Source organism: Triticum dicoccoides, chromosome 3A, assembly GCF_002162155.2.
Source record: "Triticum dicoccoides isolate Atlit2015 ecotype Zavitan chromosome 3A, WEW_v2.0, whole genome shotgun sequence".
In the NCBI taxonomy this organism is placed as follows: domain Eukaryota; kingdom Viridiplantae; phylum Streptophyta; class Magnoliopsida; order Poales; family Poaceae; genus Triticum; species Triticum dicoccoides.
The window spans coordinates 669,256,012-669,281,610 of NC_041384.1; the positions used below are offsets into that span (position 1 = coordinate 669,256,012).

At 49.6% G+C, this 25,599-nt stretch overlaps 1 pseudogene; it reads left to right on the top strand.

Annotated features, from left to right (window-relative positions):
* Positions 1-791: 791 nt before the first annotated feature.
* LOC119272820 lies at positions 792-2,424 on the top strand (annotated as a pseudogene).
* Positions 2,425-25,599: the final 23,175 nt, after the last annotated feature.

Here is a 25,599-nt window from a genome sequence, read left to right on the forward strand (position 1 = left end):
CAAGCCAAAGACGGAGCCGGGGCTGGCGCCGGTGAAGGCGGAGTTCGACGACGACGACGCGACCCTCGAATGGGCGCACCAGGACTCCATTGCGATGGAGAAGGCGTGCCGCGAGAAGGAGAAGGAGCGCCAGTGCGCCGCCCTACGCCGCTTCGAGGAGCGCCGACGCGGCCGCGAGGAAGGCGGGGTCGTCGTCTTATGCGACAGCGACGACGACGACGACGCGCCGCCGCCTGTTCGCCATGGCGACGCCGGGCAGGGGTCCAACAGGGGCACCCGCGTCAAGGAGGAGAAGGCCGATGACGACGATGGCGGCGACGACTTCAGCCCCTTTCTTTTTTTTAGATTAGGTTAATCTAATGTTTGGCCCAATTTCGCCAAAATTTGCCATGTTTGGCCGAAATTTAACTAGTTTTTATCATAACTCCGCCGAACGGTTTTTTTTTAATACGCGCCTGGGGGCGGCCCTGAGGGCCGACGGCTGGGGACCAACTCGCCCCCAGGGCCATTTTTTGCGCCGGCTCACCCCAGGCGGCGCTTTTAGACGCCCCCTGGGGGGCCAACGGCTGGAGATGCCCTAATTACCCAGGCTCGGAAGCACACTGCTGGCTCAGCATGACCACTTTGAGGCTCGGGTAGTCCGTCGTTACTCGTTAATCAAGTTCGTCCCCTACATATCTTGCTCCTCCTACGTATGTGAGCCGTCCTACCCTACAGTCCTACCCCCTCCTGCGAAGATGAACATGCGGCAAACGACACTGATGGGTCAGGCCGCTGGTGCCGCCGGCGGGATGCCGCCGTGGCAACCGCAGACGCAGGTTGTGGCGGGCCTCGCCGCGGGTGTCGATCCCCAGTTTGTGCTAATGCGCGACATAGTCCGACAGAAGTTGTAAGCAGCCATTGCTTTTCTTTGCCCCGATTGGGAATGAGTAGAACACCCAAGAAAAATTGTACTCCCTCAGATCCAAATAAGTTTTATGATCAAAGTTGCTCTTGAATTGGCAGAATTGAGTATATACGAATGAAACCAATGGCGGCTGACTGGCAGCGGCGGGTGCCAGAGGTCGCGAGCATGATCGAGGAAATCTTGTTTAGGAGACACCCAAACAAGGTCTTCTTGTATTTCCTTCTTCATTTTCACCTTTAGGAGACACCCAAACAAGTTAATGGCCTGCATGTTATATCTGCTGATATTTTCTGGTCTTTTGGGTAGACGGAGTACTGCAATATGGCGAAGGGGGCAATTCAGTCATACTTGTACTTCGCTCTCCGGTTCTTGACTGCTCATCAAAAGTTCAAAACCAACAACAGCAACAAAGCCAACAATCCTCAGGACAAATAGCATCTTCACCTGGCTATATCACCCAAGGTGCAAGTGGAACTTCTAGAATGTCTTATGTAACACACAACATGGATCCTTCTTCTAGTGCAGGCTTGGTTCCACAGAGTGCCACCATGGGTACCTCGCTGCCAGGTACTAATAGTTTTACTAATCTTAAGTTGAAATTATTCTGCCTGGGGCTTCTAGCCTAGAAGTCCAATAGCTAGCAGCATATTGGACAAAAATGAAGTTCATTATGTGTGAAGCATATGTTGAAGAGACACCGCATTTTTCATAGTCTACCTCGTGTGTTTTGGGGAAAAATCCACTATGTAGCTATTATATGACAAAAGCGCTTTAAAATGTTAGCCAGAAAATTGTATTATCATAATTCAGCATTATGCTCCTTCAGACTCTTAAATTCCAAAAAAATTGAGTATGCCATTAATTCTATCAGTTAGAAATGTGATATCACAATGATCTGCCCCACAGTGTTATCCCACATTCATGTATGACATATTGACATCTTCCAATCATATAGACTATGTCTTGGAGGTTTTCTTTCCCAGTTTGCCTGACCTATATCCCTAGTTACTAACTTGGCATGTGTTGTCCTCTTTCCAGGGGGAGCTCCTGATGAGCATGTGAACACCACGCTGTCTTTGGGGATAAACCCTACACAACATGATTGGTCTACAGAGTCCAACAACAACAACCTCGTAAGAGCTCTACGCTATGGTTTACAAATAGCAAATGTGGTAGTTAGTATATCCCTAAAGATTCATTCAACACTGCAGCCCAAGCTGACAGAGGCACACCCGGTGCCTCCTATAAAGGATCTCCCAAGGAAACCGGAGTTCATCTGCCCAATTTGCAAGAACGAGTTGTTCGATGCGTCATCAACTATCTGTGGCCACATCTTCTGCCAGAAGTGCATCGAGCCCTCCATCCAGGCACAAAAGAAGTGTCCTACCTATCGTAGGAAGCTGACCATGAGAAGTTTCCACCGCATCTACCTCCCGATGATTGACCGAACTGATCCTGGCATTCTGGGCGCCCGGAGCATCGACACCCGAACCATTGTCCTCAATCCTTTCTGGTGATTCCATCTGAACTATTCTTCAAAGTGTTATCACTCTTTAGTTTTTGCCCCTCGGTTTTAAGAACTGCTCGCGTAAGATACTAATATGCATCCTTGGTGGTAATTGGTAAAGGATACATATTGTGAACTTCATATGCAAGAAATAAAAAATATACTTTTTTCTTGTTCGGGTATATGGTGTTGTGCACCCACTCTGGAATATATATATATATATATATATATATATATATATATATATATATATATATGTATATATATATATATATGTGTGTGTGTGTGTGTGTGTGTGTGTGTGTGTGTGTGTGTGTGTGACGAAGATTTGGGCTTTGTATTGCGTTGTCCCCTAAATCGGGACCAATGGAGCTTAGATTATATATCATGTGCTCAAAAAACAAATTAAGGGTTTATCAGAGAAAGCACAATATCGTACCCATACAACCAGTGCCCTTTGAATCTTAGTGGCTCGGTCATAATGAGATCATTGCAACAATACTATAAAAGGAAAGAAAGAGGAGGAGGCTGAATGCCTGATATGCCTTAGAGGCTTAGATCGTGTACCTTAGAGCATCTCTAATGATCCCCTATCCGGTGTTAGAGGAAGATAAATTATCTTTTCTTCTTCTAACCGGCACCTAACCAAACCCCTATCGTCCTTAAGGAGAAAAAAAATATCCTCCACGGTAGCCCCGATTACTAACTCGACTGACCACCCACACAGCAAATTTTTTGGCCTTTCCCCCGCGCTCACGCTGCATTGTCATCGGTGTTGCTTCCGTCGAATAAACAGTGCCACCGCCGACACCTCACTGCCTCCTCTGCGCTCTTAGACGGTCGCTAGTCGCTGCCATTGCCAGAATCCAGCTCCATTGCCGCCTCCGTCTCATCGCTCCTGTTGTCGGAAGGACGGACTAAATCTTCTTACTCCGAGCCACTCTATCCACTATTGTCCATCTCGAAGCCCTGCCGACCACTAGCAGCTGCTCAACATCGCCGGGTGTGACACCTTCACCACCCTTCAAGTGTTCGGTGGTTTTTATGCTTTTTCATCTCGTTTTTTCATTTGTCAATTGATGAACCGAGTCATTTCTAGTTAAGATAAAGAGGTTAGGGGTGTGATCTTCGAGGACTCTTTGTCAGAGGAGGAGGAGGAGGAAGACGATGATGACTTCAAAGTGGCCATTGGCATGATCCTCAACGAGGATTTTCGGCAGCCGGGAGGAGAATCACAATTCGGTCATATACACATCAACCGAGATAGAGCTCAGGGACATGCCAAGATTATGAGAGATTATTTCAACCCCAATGCAGCCTATCTGGAGAAGTATTTTTGCTGGAGATTTCGGATGCAAATGAGTCTCTTTATCACCATAAAATTCATGTAGAAGCATGATGATTCGTTCGAACTCAGGAGGGGTGCATCTGGAGAGATAAGTGCGAGCCTTTGCTGAAGTGTATAGCAGTTGTTTGAGTGCCGTTGACGACTATGTCCGCATTGGAGATATAACCTTGGAGGCCGTTCGAAGGTACCCAAAAGCCATGATTGAGATCTTTGGGTCAGAGTACTTGAGGGCACCCAATGATGATGACACCGAGAGATTTTTGGCTTTGAGTGAAGAATGAGGATGACCTGGGATGCTTGGATCAATCGACTACATGCACTGGACATGGAAGAATTGTCCTGCGGGGTGGAAAGGTAACTACAAAGGCCACTACAATGAATGAGCTATCATTCTTGAGGCCATTGTATCAGATCTTTGGCATTCATTTTTTGCATTGCCTGGCTCTCACAATGACCTGAATGTGTTGTCTAGGTCACCACTGTTCACTAGGCTTGTTGCTAGAGATGCTCCTCCTTGCAACTATGTTGTCAATGGTCACAAGATGGTTACTAACTTGCAGATGGCATAAATCCTCCATGTGCCACATTTGTCATGATAATTGACATGTCTCCAACGTATCTATAATTTTTGATTGTTCCATGCTATTATAGTATCAATCTTGGATGTTTTATATGCAATTATATGCTATTTGATGTCATTTTCTGGGACTAGCCTATTAACCCAGTGCCAACTGCCAGTTGTTTTTTTTCCTATTTTGTTTTCTACGAAATCGTTTCCAAATGGAACCCAAACGCTACGAAAGGTTTTGATTATTTTTTTCTGGACAAGAGAGATGTCGGTGTCAAAACCGGCGGATCTCGGGTAGGGGGTCCCGAACTATGCGTCTAAGGCGGATGGTAACAGGAGGCAGGGGACATGATGTTTTACCCAGGTTCGGGCCCTCTTGATGGAGGTAAAACCCTACGTCCTCCTTGATTTATTCTTGATGATACGAGTATTACAAGAGTTGATCTACCACGAGATCGGAGAGGCTAAACCCTAGAAGCTAGCCTATGGTATGATTGTATGTTGTCCTACGGACTAAAACCCTCCGGTTTATATAGACACCGGAGGGGGCTAGGGTTACACAAGATCGGTTACAAAGGAGGAGATATATATATTCGTATTGCCTAGCTTGCCTTCCACGCCAAGTAGAGTCCTATCCGGACACGACACGAAGTCTTCAATCTTGTATCTTCATAGTCCAACAGTCCGGCCAAAGTATATAGTCCGGCTGTCTGGAGACCCCCTAATCCAGGACTCCCTCAGTAGCCCCTGAACCAGGCTTCAATGACGATGAGTACGGCGCGCAGTGTTGTCTTCGGCATTGCAAGGCGGGTTCCTCCTCCGAATACACCACAGAAGAATTTGAATACAAGGATAGTGTCCGACCCTGCAAAATAAGTTCCACATACCACCGTAGAGAGAATGATATTTCCACAAATCTAATCTGCTGACATGTTTTGGCAACATGACATCATGCCGTGGCCCGGTGATTATTCGAACAGTTTCTTTTAACTAGCCCCGCACATAACGCGAGGCAGTTTCTTGACACGTCTTGTCAAAGCAGAGATCGTGTCCCCCCTTATTACGGGATTCTCATCAATACGGGCGTGGGTAACCCAACCGCACCATCAATTACGGCGCTTGGGGGATAAGCGAGTTTTACCAGGCTAGTGGGGGCGCATAGTTTCGGCCGCCCTTATAAGGGAATAAGGTTTAACCTTTCTCTACCCACGCCTTCTTCCTCCTTGCTCATCCATTCTTGCGCACTCGAGCTCCAACGCCCAAGTCCACACCCTTCCGCTCAACCTTCTCCAAACATGTCCGGAGCAGGAGGCAAATGGATGGCTTCCTCCATTACGGAGGGACACATCAAGAAGCTGCGCGGAGCCGGATACTTAGCGGCGAATATCGCGCATCGGCTGCCTGCTGCGGGGCAGATTGTTCCTACCCCAGAACCTCACGAGAGCGTAGTTTTCCTCCACCACTTCCTCCGTGGACTGGGGTTTCCCCTCCATCCATTCGTCCATGGTCTTATGTTCTACTACGGGCTGGACTTCCATGATCTAGCCCCGAAGTTCATCCTCAATATTTCGGCGTTCATCGTCGTTTGTGAGGCTTTCCTCCGCATCCAGCCCCACTTCGGCATGTGGCTGAAGACCTTCAATATCAAGCCGAAGGTGGTGGGAGGCCAACAAGCAGAATGCAGCAGAGCCATGGTGGGCAAGAGGCCCAATGTTATATGGCTTGAAGGCTCCTTCGTGGAGACCATAAAGGGGTGGCAATCGGCGTGGTTCTACATCACTGAGCCGCGCGACACCAACTGGGTGGCGGCCCCCGAGTTTCGATCCGGAATCCCCACGCGGCTCACCTCCTGGAAAGAGAAGGGCCTATCCTAGGGTTCATCGATGGAGATGGATGGACTCCAGAAATGTATCCGGAATATGGCAAGCAAGAAGCTCAAGCTTGTCAACATAGTCCAGGTCATGCTCTTCTGCCGGATCCTCCCGTGTCAACAACGGGATTTCAACTTGTGGGAGTTCGACCCGGCCCAGCACCAGACTCTGAGCAAGCTCTTCGACACGATGCACAAGGACGTCTGGAGGTTGCTGTTCAAGGGTGCCGAGGTCCCTCCCTCTCTCACCGAGGACCGCGGGCTAAGCACGAAGCGCCCTACGAATCCTGTAAGTTTTGTACATCTGGTAGGATTTTTACTTCCCATAGCTTAACCACGCGCGGGGTCTGAGCTCCCATGCCTTTGACAGTACTGGGTGGGGGCATCGGAGAAGATCAACTGTCTGGCCCCTCTGCCCGAACACACCGCGGACCTCTCCTGATGGAGATGCTGACTCCGGCTCCATACAAGGTGCCGGAGAAGACCAAGAAGAAGGCCAAGGGAACCCGAAAGAGTTCCCGGCGCCAGGTGATATCGGGCTCACCGTCCGATGACTCCGTGATGCACTCCTCCCCCAAAGACGAGGAGGAAGATGAAGATGCTCCCCCTTCAGCTGGGGGAGACAAGAAAAGGAAGGCCGCCCCAACCGGGGGGGCCAAAGGGTCCAAGAAGGGAAGGACTCTCCTTCCGAACTGCTCCACCACCGTCGCCGAAGACGAAGATGAGTGGCTGCTCTTGGCCAAGCCCCTGGCGAAGTCGTAAGTATTTGGATACTAGAGTAACTCATATCATACCTTTGACGCACTGCTTCTCCTAACGTCGAATATGATTATGCAAACCGCCGCAAGCCCGTATCGACGTATCTTCGTCGGGCGGCTCCTTGGACTCGTCGGATATGGATAGCGATCCACTTCCGACCGCCACCTCCCCTTGCCCTACAGAAAATGCCGAGGTGCTATCTCGAGAGGCACCGGGTCGAGGGGAGACAGTCCCGAAGGCGCCTCAAGGCGGCCTTCCGGACTCCAGGAGCAGAGGGGGTAAGGTTCCCGAGGGCTCCGAGTTCGTCCTTCAACCGGAAACTGCGTCGGAACCCCTAGTGGTTCCGGACTCAGGCAGGCGGCCTCCTTCCGAAAGGGGCAAGACGCCCGTGCCGGTGACCTCTGTCCATCCAGAGGCACCGGACAATCTGCTAGGAGCGCTTCACAGCTCTTCCATCGACGAAGAGCACCACACTATTATGAGTGCGGTGATCCAGAAGGTTCTGTCCGCCAAGAGCGGACTGACTGCAGCCCGTGCCAGCCTTCTAACCGGCTTTGAGGTAAGTATTTGAAATATAGGAAAAATATTACCGCATAGACAGTAGCCCCAGATGCTCTGTTTGGTGTTCAAAAAGAAAAGCTGAATAGAGGATCAACTAATATCTGCAGGAGTCTAATATAAGTATGTCTATATGCATATGCAGGCTTCACTGCTGGCCTCTGTCGCACTGACTGCGGAGGTCGCCGTACTGAAGCAGGGCCTCGAAGGGTCCAAGAAAGAGCTCGGACTTGCCAAGAGGGAGCTCGAGGAGAACAAAGGTAAGTAATACCTAGTCTGTAGATATGTATATATATATAAGTGATGCGATTGCAAAATGATAGGATCATCTTTAATCTGCCAGGGGCCACGACCGAAGTGGCAACCCTGAAGCAAGCGCTATCCGAGGACGAAAAGAAAGCGGCCCAGGAGCGCACCAAGCGGGAAAAAGAAGAGGCACGGGTGGGCGAGGTGCAGCAAGAGCTCCACGCTCTAGTGACGAAGCACGAGGCATTCGAGCTTGACTTGAAGACGCGAGAGTCCGAGATTGCCGCGGCCCTTGAGAGTGCAAAGAGTGCCAAGGATAATGCCCAAAAGGCTCTCCAGGAGATTGATGCGATGAAGAAGATAGCGGCGGGTAAGGCATTCTATATGCCAAGCAAGCATGTGAAACTAAATTACTTGTTACTTACCCAAATTTGGAGCTCTCCAGGAGCATTCACAGATTTTCCTCGCAGCGTGTCGGATGTCACACAGTTTTACCAGGCCGAGGAGGGAAGCTCAACGGAGAAGCTATTCTGGTCTCGGTATACTGAGACCGAACACCCGATGCCTCTGAGCGACCAGCTGAAGCAACTGGTCGAGCTGCACAAGGAGGCCGAATAGGCCATGAAGGGCTTTATAGTCCGGATGTGGCCTAGTGACGCCCTTCCCAACAGCTACTTCGGCCTGGTGAGGCGGCTTGTGGATGCCTGCCCACGGCTGGAAGTCATCAAGCAGCCCGTCTGCATCGAAGGTGCATGCCGGGCTTTCGCCCGTGCGAAGGTGCACTGGGCCAAGATGGACGCCGTGAAGCTGGTGAAGGAAGCGCCGCCGCAGGGCAAGGAGCATCGCCACCCCGAGATGTACTATGAGGGTGTCCTGAAGGGTGTCCATCTTGTAGCGGACGAGTGTTCGAAAGATGTAATATTTGAGTAAACTTGCTCGTGTAATCCTGTATTATGAAAACTTGTTCATATGCGCTATGTAACGCTTGTTTGAATTTAAAATATTGCCTTCTGTTCGGCTGTTTATCAAATCTGAGACATGGCTAGTCGTCGGCTTCTGCCCCCATGCCACGAGTGTTGGGGTGTTCAGGATAAACCTGAGCACTCTTATTCCCATTGTTGGGTCCTTCGAGGGAGGTGCTCAACACAACGAACAAGGCAATCGGACTATAATGCGTTATCACTCTCACTTAGCCATAGAATTCTATAATTTTAAATTTCAGCGAAGCCCCTAGTATTCGGAAGGCCGAATTTGGGGCGCGATACACGCCTTAAGCCGGATAGGGCCAACTCCTCACTCTAAGCGTCATAAGTCTTTAGGGACTTGAAACCTCTTGAACAGCGACCAGTCTCTCACCTTATCATGACAGTCAGTTTTAGCTTTCTCTACTGAGGTGCTTAGCCCAGCAGAACTGGGGCACAATCGCAATAGTTCTCCCAGTGCTACCTTAGCCGATATAGCGGAACGTAAGGTACCAAAACATGGGAGCCGGGCAAACCCAACTATTGACCTAAGACATGATTCGGAGCTGATGCATATAATGCTATAAGTTCGGGGTGCCGCACTGTCGAAAGTGTTCGGACTTCTCACGCCGCATTATCGGGTATGCTTAAGCCCCTAGCGTATTGGCTGTACCAGAGTGTACGGGTGCTAGATGTCATGAATGAACATATATATGTAAAGGACGAATGCAATAATAGTCTTAATGCTATGCATTGTTTTATTCAAAAAGGTGCGTTAGAGCAGAATGATACAAGTAGTGCGATAAACAAAAAGTAGGACTATTTGACATGTCTCTTCCAAGGGCGAGCTGAGGAATAGTATTAAAGCAAGTATTTCACTCGTTATCATAATCCACCTGGGAGTTCCATGGTGTGACGTAGCTCTCTGCCTCCTTGATTGCTGCATCATGTGTTCGGCAATCATGATGCCGGACAGGGTTTCCAGAGATTAAAGTCCTGAAAGAGAAAAATAACAAAGCGGGAAGCCCCTAGTGTGGTTTAAGCCACGTCTTGGGGCGTGTCGTAGTTGTGCCCCCCTCCCCACATGTGCCCATGGTATTTTTAATGCGTAATTATGTACGCGTGGCACGGATTTCGCCGTTTGGCTGGGACCGGGGTGGGGGCCGTATTGCTATGCGAGCTTGGAACGTGCTAGGCGGTCTAGTTGCCAATTACTCCGGGCGCGCTTGAAGGTGTCCGGGTCCTTAATCGCCGAACTAGTGGATTGCCTTGAGAGGCTGCTTTGCGCTTCTGCTGCGAGGGCCGCAGTTTGCTCCTCCATGCGGAGAGAGTGCTCTGTGTTTCCATTGACTATTATGACCCCCTGAGGTCCTGGCATCTTGAGCTTGAGATATGCATAATGGTGTACCGCATTGAATCTCGCAAAAGCGGTTCGCCCGAGCAGTGCATGGTAGCCACTGCGGAACGGGACTATGTCGAAGATTAACTCTTCGCTTCGGAAGTTATCCGGGGATCCGAAGACCACTTCCAGTGTGACTGAGCCTGTGCAATGGGCCTCTACACCTGGTATGACACCTTTAAAGGTTGTTTTGTGGGTTTGATCCTTGAGGGGTCTATACCCATTTTGCGCACTGTGTCTTGATAAAGCAGGTTCAGGCTGCTGCCGCCATCCATTAGGACTCGAGTGAGGTGAAATCCGTCAATGATTGGGTCTAGGACCAGTGCGGCGAATCCGCCATGACGGATACTAGTGGGGTGGTCTTTGCGATCGAAGGTGATCGGGCAGGAGGACCATGGGTTGAACTTTGGGGCGACTGGCTCCAACGCATATACGTCCCTGAGCGCACGCTTCCGCTCTCTCTTGGGGATGTGGGTTGCGTATATCATGTTCACCGTTCGCACTTGTGGGGGGAACCTCTTCTGTCCTTCGGTGTTTGGCTGCCGGGGCTCCTCCTCGTCATCGCTATGTGACCCCTTATCTTTGTTTTCAGCATTTAACTTGTCGGCATGCTTGAACACCCAACAATCCCTGTTGGTGTGGTTGGCTGGCTTGTCGGGGGTGCTGTGTATTTGACACGAGCGATCGAGTATACGGTCCAAACTGGACGGGCCCGGAGTGCTTCTTTTGAATTGCTTTTTCCGCTGACCGAGTTTAGAGCCTTTGAATCCGGCATTGACTGTCGTATCCTCGGTATTGTCGCTGTTAATGCAGTGCTTATGTTTGTTGCGACGTGACCTTTCGTTGTCGTCCTTGGTATCCGAAGTACCATGGTTCTTTGATATGTTATTGATGCGAGCCAACCAGCTGTCCTCTCCCGCACAGAAGCGGGTCATGAGTGTCGTGAGGGCTGCCATAGATTTCGGCTTTTCCTTGCCAAGGTGCCGGGCGAGCCATTCGTCGCGGATGTTGTGCTTGAAAGCTGCTAGGGCCTCTGCATCCGAACAGTCAACGATTTGATTTTTCTTTGTTAGGAACCATGTCCAGAATTTCCTGGCCAATTCCTCTAGCTGTTGAATTATGTGGCTCAAGTCATCGGCATCTGGTGGTCTCACATAAGTGCCCTAAAAGTTGTCGAGGAATGCGGCTTCCAGATCTTCCCAACAGACAATGGACTCTGCTGGCAAGCTGTTGAGCCAATGCCGAGCTGGTCCTTTGAGTTTGAGTGGGAGGTATTTGATGGCGTGTAGGTCATTACCGCGGGCCATGTGGATGTGCAGGAGGAAATCCTTGATCCATACCGCAGGATCTGTTGTGCCGTCGTATGATTCTATATTTACGGGTTTGAAACCCTCTGGGTTTTGATGATCCATTACTTCGTCTGTGAAGCATAAGGGGTGTACGGCGCCTCTGTACTGGGCTATATCGCGACGCAGCTCAAATGATTCTTGCCCGCTGTGTTCGGCCTGGCCGGACTTACTTTTACTGTATCTGGCGTGACGATTATCGTCTTGCATAGTGGCGCGCCCTCGTGATCCGTAGATCGATCTTGCGTGTTTTGCTCTGTCCTCCAATACGTCTCGCAGGTCTGGCATATTTCCCCATGCCTTTTTATTTGAATGGCGTCAGGGTTCGGGCTGAGTTTTTGGCTGGAATGCCTCTTTGTCGCGGCCACGAGGTGGCCGATCAGCCGCGCCATACACCGGGGATGTGGGTTTCGGTGCTTCCTCCTCTAGTCGGGGTAGCAACCTACACTTTGGGTAACTCTTGGAGGGGCGGTTCAAGTTTATATTCCTCGGCCGCCAGGACTTCAGTCCATCTGTCAGCTAGCAAATCTTGATCAGCTTGAAGCTGTTATTGCTTTTTCTTAAGGCTATTTGCCGTGGCTATAAGCCGGCGCTTGAAGCGCTCTTGTTCGATGGGATCCTCTGGCATGATGAATTCGTCATCGTCGAGGCTTGCCTTGTCTTCGGAGGGAGGCATGTAATTATCATCCTCCGCCTCTCCATCTGTCGCTCTCTCAGAAGGGCTGGCCTCTCCATCCTCCTGCTCTAAATCTTGCTGGAGGGGATTGTTGTTGCCTTCGACACTGTCCGGAGTGCTATTATCTCCAGTGCCGGTATCACCGCTTTTGCTTTGGCGGGACTTAGAGCGGCGCCGCTGTTGGCGGCGCTTGAGTTGCTTCTTGGAGGGGTCATCCTCCGTTGTCCCACCGCCATTGCCTTCTTTGGGTGTGTCCACCATGTATATGTCATATGATGAGGTGGCTGTCCAGTGCCCTATGGGCAGTGATTCCTCTTCTCCTCCCGCATCGTCGTCCATACCGTCGATGTCTTCGGAGTCGAAGTCGAGCATGTCGGTTAAGTCATCAACAATGGCTACTAAGTGGGTGGTGGGTGGGCGGCAAATTTCTTCGTCATCCGCATCCCAATCCTGCCGGACGTAGTTCGGCCACGACTCTCCTGACAAGGAGAGAGACCTTAATGAGTTCAGTATGTCGCCAAAGGGTGGGTGCTTAAACATATCCACGGAGGTAAACTTCATGATCGGCGCCCAATCGGATTCAACAGGAACGGGCATAGGCGGTTCGGAGTCCGTGGCCGGAGAAGGATCCGGCAGTTTGGCAACACGGCTCTCATGAAGGGTAAGGTTAATATTTGGCTCGATCGCCGCAGAGGATACGGCCTCCATGGAAGGGTCTATCCACCCATCCATGGATGGCGCAACTGGCTCTGAATTGAGGGTCGGACCGGCTGCCGGTGCGATTTCTCGAACACTGTCCGATGGTAGAGCTAAATCGTACTCATCGTGACCGCGTGGCACACAAGGCAGGGGCTCGAATCCTTCGAAGATCAAGTCTCCGCGGATATCGGCCGTGTAGTTTAAGCTTCCAAACCTGACCTAGTGGGCAGGGGCGTAACTTTCGATCTACCGAAGCGAGTTGGCCCGTAGTGCGAAGCCGCCGAACACAAAGATCCGTCCAGGGAGAAAAGTCTCACCCTGGACTGCATCTCTATCGATGATCGTAGGAGCCATCCAGCCTAACGACGACGACACAGAGGAAATCTCAATGAAAGCACCAATGTCGGTGTCAAAACCGGCGGATCTCGGGTAGGGGGTCCTGAACTGTGCATCTAAGGCGGATGGTAACAGGAGGCAGGGGACACAATGTTTTACCCAGGTTCGAGACCTCTTGATGGAGGTAAAACCCTACGCCCTGCTTGATTTACTCTTGATGATATGAGTATTACAAGAGTTGATCTACCACGAGATCGGAGAGGCTAAGCCCTAGAAGCTAGCCTATGGTATGATTGTATGTTGTCCTACGGACTAAAACCCTCCGGTTTATATAGACACCGGAGGGGGCTAGGCTTACACAAGATCGGTTACAAAGGAGGAGATATACATATCCGTATTGCCTAGCTTGCCTTCCACGCCAAGTAGAGTCCTATCCGGACACGAGACGAAGTCTTCAATCTTGTATCTTCATAGTCCAGCAATCCGGCCAAAGGATATAGTCCGGCTATCCGGAGACCCCCTAATCCAGGACTCCCTCAAGAGACGCTAGAAGCTTCGGGAGGAGACCAGAAGACAAACAAGGAGAGGGCAACCCAACCCGGCACGCACAGGGGTAGGCACGCAGGGATACCTTGTGGGCCCGTCATGGCTCTGTTTGACCTAATTACACTTCTATAAATTCTCAAATGTTGGGAGACCAATAAAGAGCCACCAAAAACACTTTTTCCGCTGCCGTGAGCCTTTTTCTTCCGCGATCTCATTTGGAGGCCTTTTCCGGTACTCTCCGGAGGGGGAATTGACCACGGAGGGCTTCTACATCAAACCTATTGCACTTCTGATGATGCATGAGTAGTTCACCACAGACCTACGGGTCCATAGCTAGTAGCTAGACGGCTTCTTCTCTCTCTTTGATCTTCAATACCATGTTCTCCTTGATCTTCTTGGAGTTCCATTCGATGTAATTCTCTTTTAAGGTGTATTTGTTGGGATCAGATGAAGGTTTATGATCTAAATATTCATGATAAATATTTGAGTCTTTTCTGAACTTATTATGCATGATTGTTATAGCTTTGTATTTCTCTATGATCTATCTATTTGGTTTGGCCAACTAGATTGATTTATCTTGCAGTAGGAGAGGTGCTTTGTGATGGGTTCAATCTTGGGGTGCTCCATCCCACTGGAAGAAAGGGAAAGGAGATGTATTAGTATTGTTGCCATTTAGGATAAAATGATGAGGTTTATTCATATTGCTTGGATTTATTTTGTCTACATTATGTCATCTTGCTTAAGGTATTACTCTATTTTATACTTAATACCCTAGATTCATGCTGGATAGCGGTCGATGAGTGGAGTAATAGTAGTAGATGCACATAGGAATCAGAGTACACTAACAGGGGCATATGTTTCCCTTGACTTGTGCACGGACAGCAAGCCGCCAACCTGGCAAGATTACAACATCCAAGACCAGACCAAGCACAAGAGATCGGCTCTTTGAGTAATCAAAGGGCGGATCAAGAAGACCAAGTAAAGCTAAAGGAGCAAGATACCACTATGGGAAAACCTCCCTTACCGGGTAGGCGAGCCTGGCAAGGTCAAGGTTACCCCGGAACCAAACCTTAAGAACACCCTGGCATGCCTGCCGGGGCCTACGGAGGCAAACTACCCTGCCAAGGCTCCACCGCACCACCTTACAGCGACGCAAGTCACCGATCGGTGCGGTGCCAAGCCCCAAGGTGACTAAGTGGCTGTTTTTGCCTCATGGGAGCCACTTCCTACAGAAATCACGTCCAAATGACACATGTCCAGAGACGTGTCAAGCAGGCAGGCGTGAAGCTGGCAGAGCCTTGCCGGGCACACCGTGATGTGACACTAAGCGGCGCATTTAATGCTCTCTGTCTTACCTGTAGAGTTAGGTATGATATCATTGTTTGCTATCTAATCAGTACACAATGACTGATTTTCCACTATGGTGACCCCTTGATCTATAAAAGGAGGCCCATGGCAACCACAGAAAGGATTCGGACCCTCGTACACTCATACGCGCGTAGCCACTCTCGCCCTGAGGCAACCCTGCCGGGCAAGAGCATTGTGTTTCCACCACAACCACCATCAATCCACCAAAGAAGGAGTAGGGTTTTATGCCTCGCGATGGCTTGAACCTGGGTAAAATCGCCTGTGTGATCTCTGCTGCGCTGCGCGACGCTCTCTCCACTCCTTGTGCAACGTGCTCATCCCACCTGCCGAACCAAAAGGGCCTCATTGTCCCATAGGTGGCGGTGGTTTCCCACGACATCTTTGGCGTGCTAGGTAGGGGGAAGCGCTTGCACGAACCCGAGAGGCGTACCTAGCGCGTCATCTTCATCATCATTTTCTTCATCAATGGCTTCATCATTCGTGCCACCTGAGAAAAGGCGGGAGGTGATGGGAATGGAGAGGGTAAGAGATGTCGCCCTCCCCCGCACCCCCGTTCAATCACCGTCGCTTCCCTTCGCCACAGCTGCTGCAGCGGCGAGAATCAATGACGGCGGCGGCAAACCAACCCTTGTAGTTTGGGTAGCATGATCACCATTCAAGCCCTATCCAGGGGAAGGGGACAAAAGCGCATAGGTACAAGGTTTCTCTTTCCGCCACTCTCACTTATCGACAATAAAGCCACTCTATATTTTAGCATCATCAACGTCGATGAGTACCGCGTGAAACTCGGTTCAATATTTACCCTACTTAGGGAAATCCTGACTTGAGCGCTAGTGCGAATTTGTTGATTGATGCCCCGACAAGTGTGCTCTGGCAAGGCCGTCCACATTAGCTTGACCTCTATGCCAGCCGTCACCAGATTGTTTGAAAAGTATGGGATGGAGAGAAAAAACCGGTCGTGCCTCCCACCATGCCCTGCCGCCCACAAGATACATAAGATTTTTCGTATCGGCCCCTGCTGGGAGCCCAAGAACTATGCACACTACATTCATCCTTCCCGAAGCATGCAAACGCGGCAAGCGCTCGCAGCTGAAGGGGATGGAAGGAAGCGAGGCCAAAAGCTAAGTTCATGCAGTCATTGCGCTCTTATGAGTTGGATGTTTCAAACTTGTTTATTCCTTGGGTACCAAAGTGTTTGTATGAGGAAATCCTTCGTGTAATGGCACCTTGCTAGTTTCTTTGTCTACACCCTTGTTCTGTTTCGAGCATGCTCACAGAAGGAGCGGCTGTGTCGAGAACTACCAAGGAAAAACCTGCCGGGACACATCCACACCAAGATGAATGTTAAGAGCCTGCCCCTTATGACAATTGCGGCAAATATGATACCGGTGGGCAACCAAAACATGCATAGAGACTAATCGTATGAACACTTATGGGTGAACTCTAAGGGGATAAACATGCAATTAAGATTAAGCAAGGACATCAGTTCCACACAGGAATAAATAAAACGGAGTCTAAACACAGGACATGCATCATGTTTTGTTACAGGACAGTGCGGTGGCGAGAATAATTCAGTGCCGTGCCTGACAACCGCGTGGAGTCGTTGGGATGAAACAGACCTTGGCGGTGAGGGGACAACCTTCTCCTCGGCTGCTGAGGCATTCGCGCCCTCCGGCGGCTTCAAGAAGACATCAGCAAGGCCGAGGTCCGGATGGCGGCAGGCGATGTTACTCAAAACCATGAGGAGGGCATCGCGGCAAGCTTCCGGGATTCGATCGCGAAGCGATCGGCCCTTCCCTTCTCATGTGCCTTTAGCTTGATGATCGACTCATTGAAGGAGACACCTAGCTTGACGCTGGGGACCTCCTGCCTGCTGGCCGAGAAGACTAGCCCTTCCATACCCATCGCAGCAGCCTGAGCATTGAGGCGCTTTGCAATGTCAATCAAGCTCTTGATCCGGAGATCGACCTGCTCGGAGTGATTTGCCAACTTCTCCTATGCATCCTTCCGGAGATGCCTTGCAGTATCCAGGTCTTTTGTCAGCTGCTGCTCATGGGCCCCACTGGATTCTATTGAGCTCTCCAAGGTGCCAATCCTGGCCTTCAGATATTCGATGGTACCATTGGCAGTCTCGAGGTCTTGACTTTTGGAGGAGAGCTGCGATTGTGTGTCCTTCAGAAAGGTCTCTACTTTCTACGCCTCCTCCTTAAGGGTCGTGACCTCCTTGCCGCTCCCGGCAAGCTCTTCGGTTAGTTTGGCCACCTATTGGTCAAGGGCAGTCTTGGTAGAGGAGGCTGCGACAAGGTCATCGGCGAGTTTCTTCAACTAGGCAGCAGAATCGACAGTGAGGGCATCCATGGCGGCCTTGTGCTTGTGCTCTAGCTCCTTGGTGCGTTGCTGCACAAGGGCTTCCAGGTCATCATCTTTGGCGCGGAGGGTGGCCTCAGGCTTCTCCTCCTGAGAAAAAATGTCTTGCTCTTTGGCATCCAGAAGCGCCTTGCACTCTGCCATGCAGGCTTCCCGGGCAATGACATCCTCCCTCACCATTGAGATGGTCTCATGCTACTTCATTAGGACTTGGAACTGCATGCCATGCCAGTCACACATCTTGTTACCCTTGTCCCTCAATTGCCGGTCCACATTGTTGGCGGACTTGCGCTGCTCCTTGAGCGCCTGCCACTTCTGGTTGTGTCGGCCCTACATATCCTTGATGCTTGCCGCCATGGACTCCATGAAAGACAAGTCCATCACGACAGCAACAAAATCATCAACCTTCTTGACCCCTTGGTTCAACGATGCTAGAATGCGCTGGAGCTCCTCATCAAGTTCTGCACTCGTCGCCACAGACAAGCCGGGGGCTCCAAGCCCGGGTTGTGCATGCACCAGCACCAAATGGCTCGAGGATGGCTGTGGGGCCCCCGCCATAGTACCAAATGAGGGGAGGGATCCATGGTTTGGAGGGGAACTTTCTCCTCGACCAGCGCCCCACCCCTGGCAAGCTGCCGGGGATCTGCTCTGCCTCTATCGGGAGCTCATGGGCCCCTTAAAGCATGTCCCTGCTCCTCTACGACATCAATCTTGGTGGCTTCATCTACGACATCTCTCCCTATACTGGCCACTTCTTCCAACAGTTCAGGCTCTTCGGCCTGAGGGGCTGAAAGCAAAGATGGCAAGCAAAAGTAAGAAGCAGAGTTATCAGGAAAGCCTGAAGCATGAAACAAGATGGTAAAATAAGAATAGTGGGAGGGGGAAGAATTACCCAGAGGAGTCTGCTGGGCGGAGGCCTCAGTTTCCCCAGCAACATCAGTTGTCGGGCCATGGTTTCCGTCCTCTCCCATAGCACCCACGATGTTGTCTTGGGCAAGCTCTCCTATTGAAGCAATCATTGGGGACTCGCCCTAGATCTCCTCTCCTCCTCCTCCGGCCGAGGAGGTTGCAAGCTCTCTAGCATCATTCCCCACAGGAGAGGCCATTCCCGTGCTCCCTCGCTGGGGGCTAAGCTGGAGGCTTGGTGGCGGGTCGTTTGTTCTGCTCCCCACCAAGCCCGTGCCCTCCATAGTTTTTGGGGACTCCGCACGCTTGAGCCGCTTGGACCGGTGGATGAGGGTCTCTGTCTCCTCCTCCTCCTCCCTGGCAACAGCAGCAAGAAAAAGATCAGGCAACAAGAGTAAGCACGCATACTAAAACAACTGCAAGAAAAGGGGATTGTTCTCCCCTACTCCTCATCGATGAGCATAGAGTTTGGCTCAAACTCGATGGGCGGTGAGGGCGCCCGGCCTCTCTTTTGGGGCAGGGGAATGGAGCTCCCCAGCAGTTTTGAGCCTTGCTGAAGCGCAGAGCGCTCCAACGAGGACGAGCTCTACGAAGAGCCCAAACCAGACTGGGAAGTGGAGTCACCTCCCATGGCCCTTGACTGCTTGGCGGGGGAGGTTTTGGCCTCAGCAAGGCAAGAGGACTGTCGGCGCACTATGTCCAGCAGGCGAAGGGTCCAGAGCCACTACTCCCTGGTTGGCAGCCCGCCTGCGAGGGCACTGATCCAAGACTGAATCAGGGGCTTGAGGGCCTGCCGTGAGCCACTCCTCTTCAGGCTCCCCTGCCTCCTCAACCTCCTCCTCCTCTTGGGCCTCTGCTGCCGCGGTATTTAGAGCTTCAATCTCGGAAGTCTCATCCCCGGCAGGCTCGGCCCCGACATGATCGGCCCCGGCAGGATTCTCCCCGGCAGAATCTTCCGTGGCTTGCGCCTCACTTTCGTCGTGGGAGGAACCTTCGTCCTCAGCCTTCTCTTTCCCCTTCATCGTCCTCTCGGCCTTCACCATTGCGGCAGCGCGAAGCGCCCTATCCTCCTCTAGCCGCTTCTAGATGTATGCCTCCTCCACCTTGGAGGTGCGCTTGCACATTCTGGTTTCCACCCTAGCAGCCCTTTCCACCAGGGCGGAGGACCATGCGAGCTCTTCATCAAGCGTGGGCAACCTCCAGTCACCCGAGACTCCATGAGCATTGCAATCCGACATCCACTTCAGAATTTGATCCCTAGCGGAATTGATGTTCATTAGGATGAAATTTGCCGGCAGCTTGAATAGCCCGAAATGGCCAAACAGTTGATCACACAACCAAGCATGGCCATGATTAGGCCTGGGAGCAATCTCATCCTATCTGCTGCATCCCCATACTCCCAGGTGAACCTGCCCTCTTCTGCAGTGGTGAGATACGGCGAAGGAGGAAGTCGGCTCCCACATGCTCGATAGTTAGCCCAACAACCTTTAGGCAGGTGATCCTGTTTATTGTCGGGCGGAGCCTGTTGTCGGAGAGGCCGACCTCCCTCCAATCGTTGTCGCACTCAAGACACTCTGTTCGCGTTTGGCAGAACTCCACGGCTTCCTTGGTTTGGATCCAACACCAATCTGCTCTCCATTCCTCCCATCTACTGTGTTATTGGCCTGGGATGTAGTCCTAGACTTCCGTCGCCACCCGTGGCAACTTATGTTCCCAGAATGGTGGTTTTTGTTCTCCACCCGTGGGACGAAGTAATGCATGAACAAGTCGACATTGGGGGCGACTCCAATGAAGTACTTGCACAAGTGAGCAAAAATTGCCATGCACGCCATTGCATTTGGCGTGAATGCAGAAGATGGAAGCCATAGATCACCATCATTACCTCAAAGAAATCCAAGAATGGAGGGCGGAGGCCGCAGATGAAATACGCGCAGAAAAATCGGTATGAATCTGGCGGGTCCTCTTCCCCTTCCACCAGAACTTTGGGTGCGCCATGCCCTTTCAGGACTTCCCTCCCCCATAGGTATATGTACCTTGCTTCTAGCACTTCGCCATCTAGATTCGACGGGAACAAGACAACGTCTCCCCTCCTCCTCCTATCCAGCTCCGTCGCCCTCTTGCTTCCCTCTGCGACCGCCTCTTTCGCAGCGACCGTCCGCTTCCCCTTGTTTGCGGCTTTCTTCCCCATTCCCTCAAGATTGCGGCAGGGATGGGGAAAGGGCGTTGGGTGGAAGATCGGCAACGAGTATGGGTGAGGAGGAAGAACAGTTGTTTGGCTTACGGAAGAAGATGGTGGAGTGACGGAGCGCGCAACGAATGAGCAGTGCCCTTCCGCATTTTTCCTCTCTTATGGGAAAGACATGGGGGAGGGCGTGACTCTTTAGAAAGTTACCATTTCGCATTAATTGCTATAGTCCCACTACCCCATGACATACGATAATCACGCGAAGTGGACGTTGGATTGACTAATTATCATGACAAATCGCTACTCGCGTAGCATTCTCTCGCCACATGTTCGTGCACTGTTTGCGACCTAACCCAACGTGCCCAGCGACATGCATGGCTCAGGCTCGGGGCTTATGTCAGGGTACACAAACAGGGGTGTATGTTTCCCCTGACTTGTGCACGGACAGCAAGCCACCAACCCAGCAAGATTACAACATCCAAGACCAGACCAAGCACAAGATATCAACTCTTTGAGTAATCAGAGGGCGAATCAAGAAGACCAAGTCAAGCTAAAGGAGCAAGATACCACTAAGGGAAAACCTCCCTTAACGGGAAGGCGAGCCTAGCAAGGTCAAGGTTACCCTAAAAGCAAACCTCAGGAACATCCCGGCAGGCCTGCCGGGGCCTACGGAGGCAAACTACCCTGCCAAGGCTAAACCGCACCACCTCACAGCGACGCAAGTTATCGATCAGTGCGCTGTCAAGCCCCAAGGTGACTAAGTGGCTGTTTTCTGCCATATGGCAGCCACTTGCTACAGAAATCACCTCCAAATGACACCCGTCCATAGACGTGTCAAGCTGGTAGGCGCGAAGCTGGCAGAGTAGCCCGCCAAGGCTTGTCGGGCACGCCGTGATGTGACACTAAGTGGCGCATTTAATGTGCTCTATCCTGCCTGTGGAGTTAGGTGTGATAGCACTGTTTGCTATCTAATCTGTACATAATGATTGATTTGCCACTATGGTGACCACTTGATCTATAAAAGGAGGCCCATGGCAACCATAGAAAGGATTCGGACCCACACTCATACGCGCGTAGCCACTCTCGCTCTGAGACAACCCTGCCAGGCAAGAGCATTGCATTTCCACCACAATCCACCAAACCAGGAGTAGGATTTTACGCCTCGCGGCGGTCCGAACCGGGGTAAACTCGCATGTGTGATCTTTGCTGTGTTGCCCGATGCTCTCTTTGCTCTTTGTGCAACATGCTCATCCCCCCTACCGAACCACAAGGGGCTCAAGGTCCCATAGGTGGTCGTGGTCTCCCACAACAAGAGTCGACAAGGAAGGATGTGGAGTGAGTTTTCGGTGTGCTTCAGTAGTGCTTTCGCATCATTCGTGGCCCTGCCGACTATTAGAACCCCAAGGTCCTATGTCAAATCATGGCATGTTGCATCATCCTGCATAACATGGTCATTGAAGATGAGAGAGGCATGCCAGAGAACTTTCGGTAGATGTCCAATAGGGATCCTTTTGAGTCAGCGGAAGCAACAACATCTGAGTATAGGTATAAGATAAACAAGTTTGCCTTAAGAAGGTGCTACCTCTTGACCTTGCGTTGGTTTTTCCCTTGAAGATGAAAGGGTGATGTAGCAAAGTAGAGTAAGTATTTCCCTCGGTTTTGAGAACCAAGGTATCAATCCAGTAGGAGATAATGCACAAGTCACCGAATACCTGCACAAACAAACACCAACTTGCACCCAACACAACAAAGGGGTTGTCAATCCCTTCACGGTTATTTGCAAAGTGAGATCTGATAGAGATGGATAAACGGTAAAGTAATATTTTTGGTGTTTTTGGTTTATGGAATGGAAAGTAAAAGATTGCAAAGGAAGTAAATAGCAAACTAAAATTGTAGATCAGAAACTTATATGATGGAAAATAGACCCAGGGGCCATAGGTTTCACTAGAGGCTTCCCTCAAGATAGTAATTATTACAGTGGGTAAACAAATTACTGTCGAGCAACTGATAGAAAAGCACTAAGTTATGAAGATATATAAGGCAATGATCATGAGTATAGGCATCACATCCGTATCAATTAGACCGACTCCTGCTTGCATCTACTACTTTTACTCCACACATCGACCGACTCCTGCCTGCACCTAGAGTATTAAGTTCATAAGAATAGAGTAACGCATTACGTAAGATGACATGATGTAGCAGGATAAACTCAAGCAATATGATGAAAACCCCATCTTGTTATCCTCGATGGCAACAATACAATACGTGTCGGTTCCCCTTCTGTCACTAGGATCGAGCACCGCAAGATTGAACCCAAAGCTAAGCACTTCTCCCCTTGCAAGAAAAACCAATCTAGTTGGCAAAAGCAAACCGATAGTTCGAAGAGACTTGCAAAGATATCAAATCATGCGTATAAGAATTCAGAGGAGATTCAAATAATATGCATAGATAAGTTGACCATAAATCCACAATTCATCGGATCTCGGCAAATACACCGCAAAAAGAGTATTACATCGAATAGATCTCCAAGAACATTGAGGAGAACATGGTATTGCGAATCAAAGAGAGAGAAGAAGCCATCTAGCTACTAGCTATGGACCCATAGGTCTGTGGTAAACTACTCACGCTTCATCTGAGAGGCAATGGTGTTGATGTAGAAGCCCTCCATGATCAAATCCCCCTCCGGCAGGACGCCGGACAAGGCCCCTAGATAGGACCTCACGGGTACAGAAGGTTACAACAGTGGAAAAGTGTTTTCGTGGCTCTCCTCGTAGGTTTTGGAATATTTGAGATTATATAGGCGGAAGAAATAGGTCGGTGGATTCACGAGGGGCCCACAAGGGTGGGGGCACGCCCTCCAACCTTGTGGCCGTATCGTGGCTTCCCTGACATGCACTCCAAGTCCTCTGGATGTCTTCTGGACCAAGAAAAATCATCGTGAAAGTTTCATTCTGTTTGGACTCCGTTTGGTATTCCTTTTCTGCAAAACTCTAAAATAAGGAAAACACAGGAACTGGCACTGGGCTCTAGGTTAATAGGTTACTCCCAAAAATCATACTCCCTCCATCCCAAAATAAGTGACTAAAATTTGTACTAACTTTAGTACAAAGTTAGTACAAGTTTGAGTCACTTAATTTGAGACGGAGGGAGTATATAATAGCATATTAATGCATATAAAACATCCAAAACAGATAATATAATAGCATGGAACAATTAAAAATTATAGATACATTAGAGCTGTATCAAGCATCCCCAAGCTTAATTCCTGCTCGTCCTCGAGTAGGTAAATGATAAAAATATAATTTTTTATGTAGAATGCTACCTAACATATTTATCCATGTAATCTCGTTATTGTGGCATGCATATTCAGATCCATATGATTCAAAACAAAAGTTTAATATTGACATGAAAACAAGAATACTTCAAGCATACTAGCAAAATAATTATGTGTTCTCAAAATAACATGGCCAAAGAATGCTTATCCCTACAAAATCATATAGTCTGGCTATGCTCCATCTTCATCACACAAAATATTCAAATCATGCACAACCCAGATGACAAGCCAAGCAATTGTTTCATACTTTTGATATTCTCAAACCTTTTCAACTTTCACGCAATACATGAGCGTGAGCCATGGACATGGCACTATAGGTGGAATAGACGGTGGTTGTGGAGAAGACAAAAAGAGGGAGATAGTCTCATATCAGCTAGGCGTATCAACGAGCTATGGAGATGCCCATTAATAGATATCAATATGAGTGAGTGGGGATTGACATGCAACGGATGCACTAGAGATATAAGTTTATGAAAGCTCAAAAAAACTAAGCGGGCGTGCATCCAACTTGCTTACTCATGAAGGCCTAGGAAAATTTGAGGAAGCCCATCATTGGAATATACAAGCCAAGTTCTATAATGAAAAATTCCCACTAGTATATGAAAGTGACAATATATGAGACTCTCTATTATGAAGATCATGGTGCTACTTTCAAGCACAAGTGTCGTAAAAGGATAATAGCATTGCCCCTTCTCTCTTTTCTCTCATTTATTTTTCTATTTGGGCCGTCTCTCATTTTTTGGCTACTTTTTTCGTCCGGAGTCTCATCCTGACTTGTGGGGGAATCATAGTCTCCATCATCCTTTCATCACATGGGACAATGCTCTAATAATGATGATCATCACACTTTTATTAACTTACAACTCAAGAATTACAACTCGATACTTAGAACAAAATATGACTCTATGTTAATGCCTTCGGTGGTGTATCGGGATGTGCAATGAATCAAGAGTGACATGTATGAAAGAATTATGAACAGTGGCTTTGCCACAAATACGATGTCAACTTCATGACCATGCAAAGCAATATGACAATGATGAAGCGTGTCATACCAAACTGGACAGTGGAAAGTTGCATGGCAATATATCTCGGAATGGCTGTGGAAATCTCATAATAGGTAGGTATGGTGGCTGTTTTGAGGAAGTTATATGGTGGGTTTATGGTACCGGCTAAAGTTGCGTGGCACTAGTGAGGCTAGCAATGGTGGAAGGCTGAGAGTGCGTATAATCCATGGACTCAACATTAGTCATAAAGACCTCACATACTTATTGCAAAAATCTATTAGTTATCGAAACAAAGTACTACGCGCATGCTCCTAGGGGGTAGATTGGTAGGAAAAGATCATCGCTCGTCCCCGACCGCCACTCATTAGGAAGACAATCAATAAATAAATCATGCTCCGACTTCATCACATAGCGGTTCACCATACGTGCATGCTACGGGAATCACAAACTTTGTCACAAGTATTTCTCAAATTCACAACTACTCACTAGCATGACTCTAATATCAGCATCTTCATATCTCAAAACAATCATAAGGAATCAAACTTCTCATAGTATTCAATGCACTTTATATGGAAGTTTTTTATTATATCCCTCTTGGATGCCTATCATATTATGACTAAATTTATAACCAAAGCGAATTACCATGCTGTTTAGAGACTCAAAATAATATAAGTGAAGCACAGGATGCTGCTAATGTGACACTACACG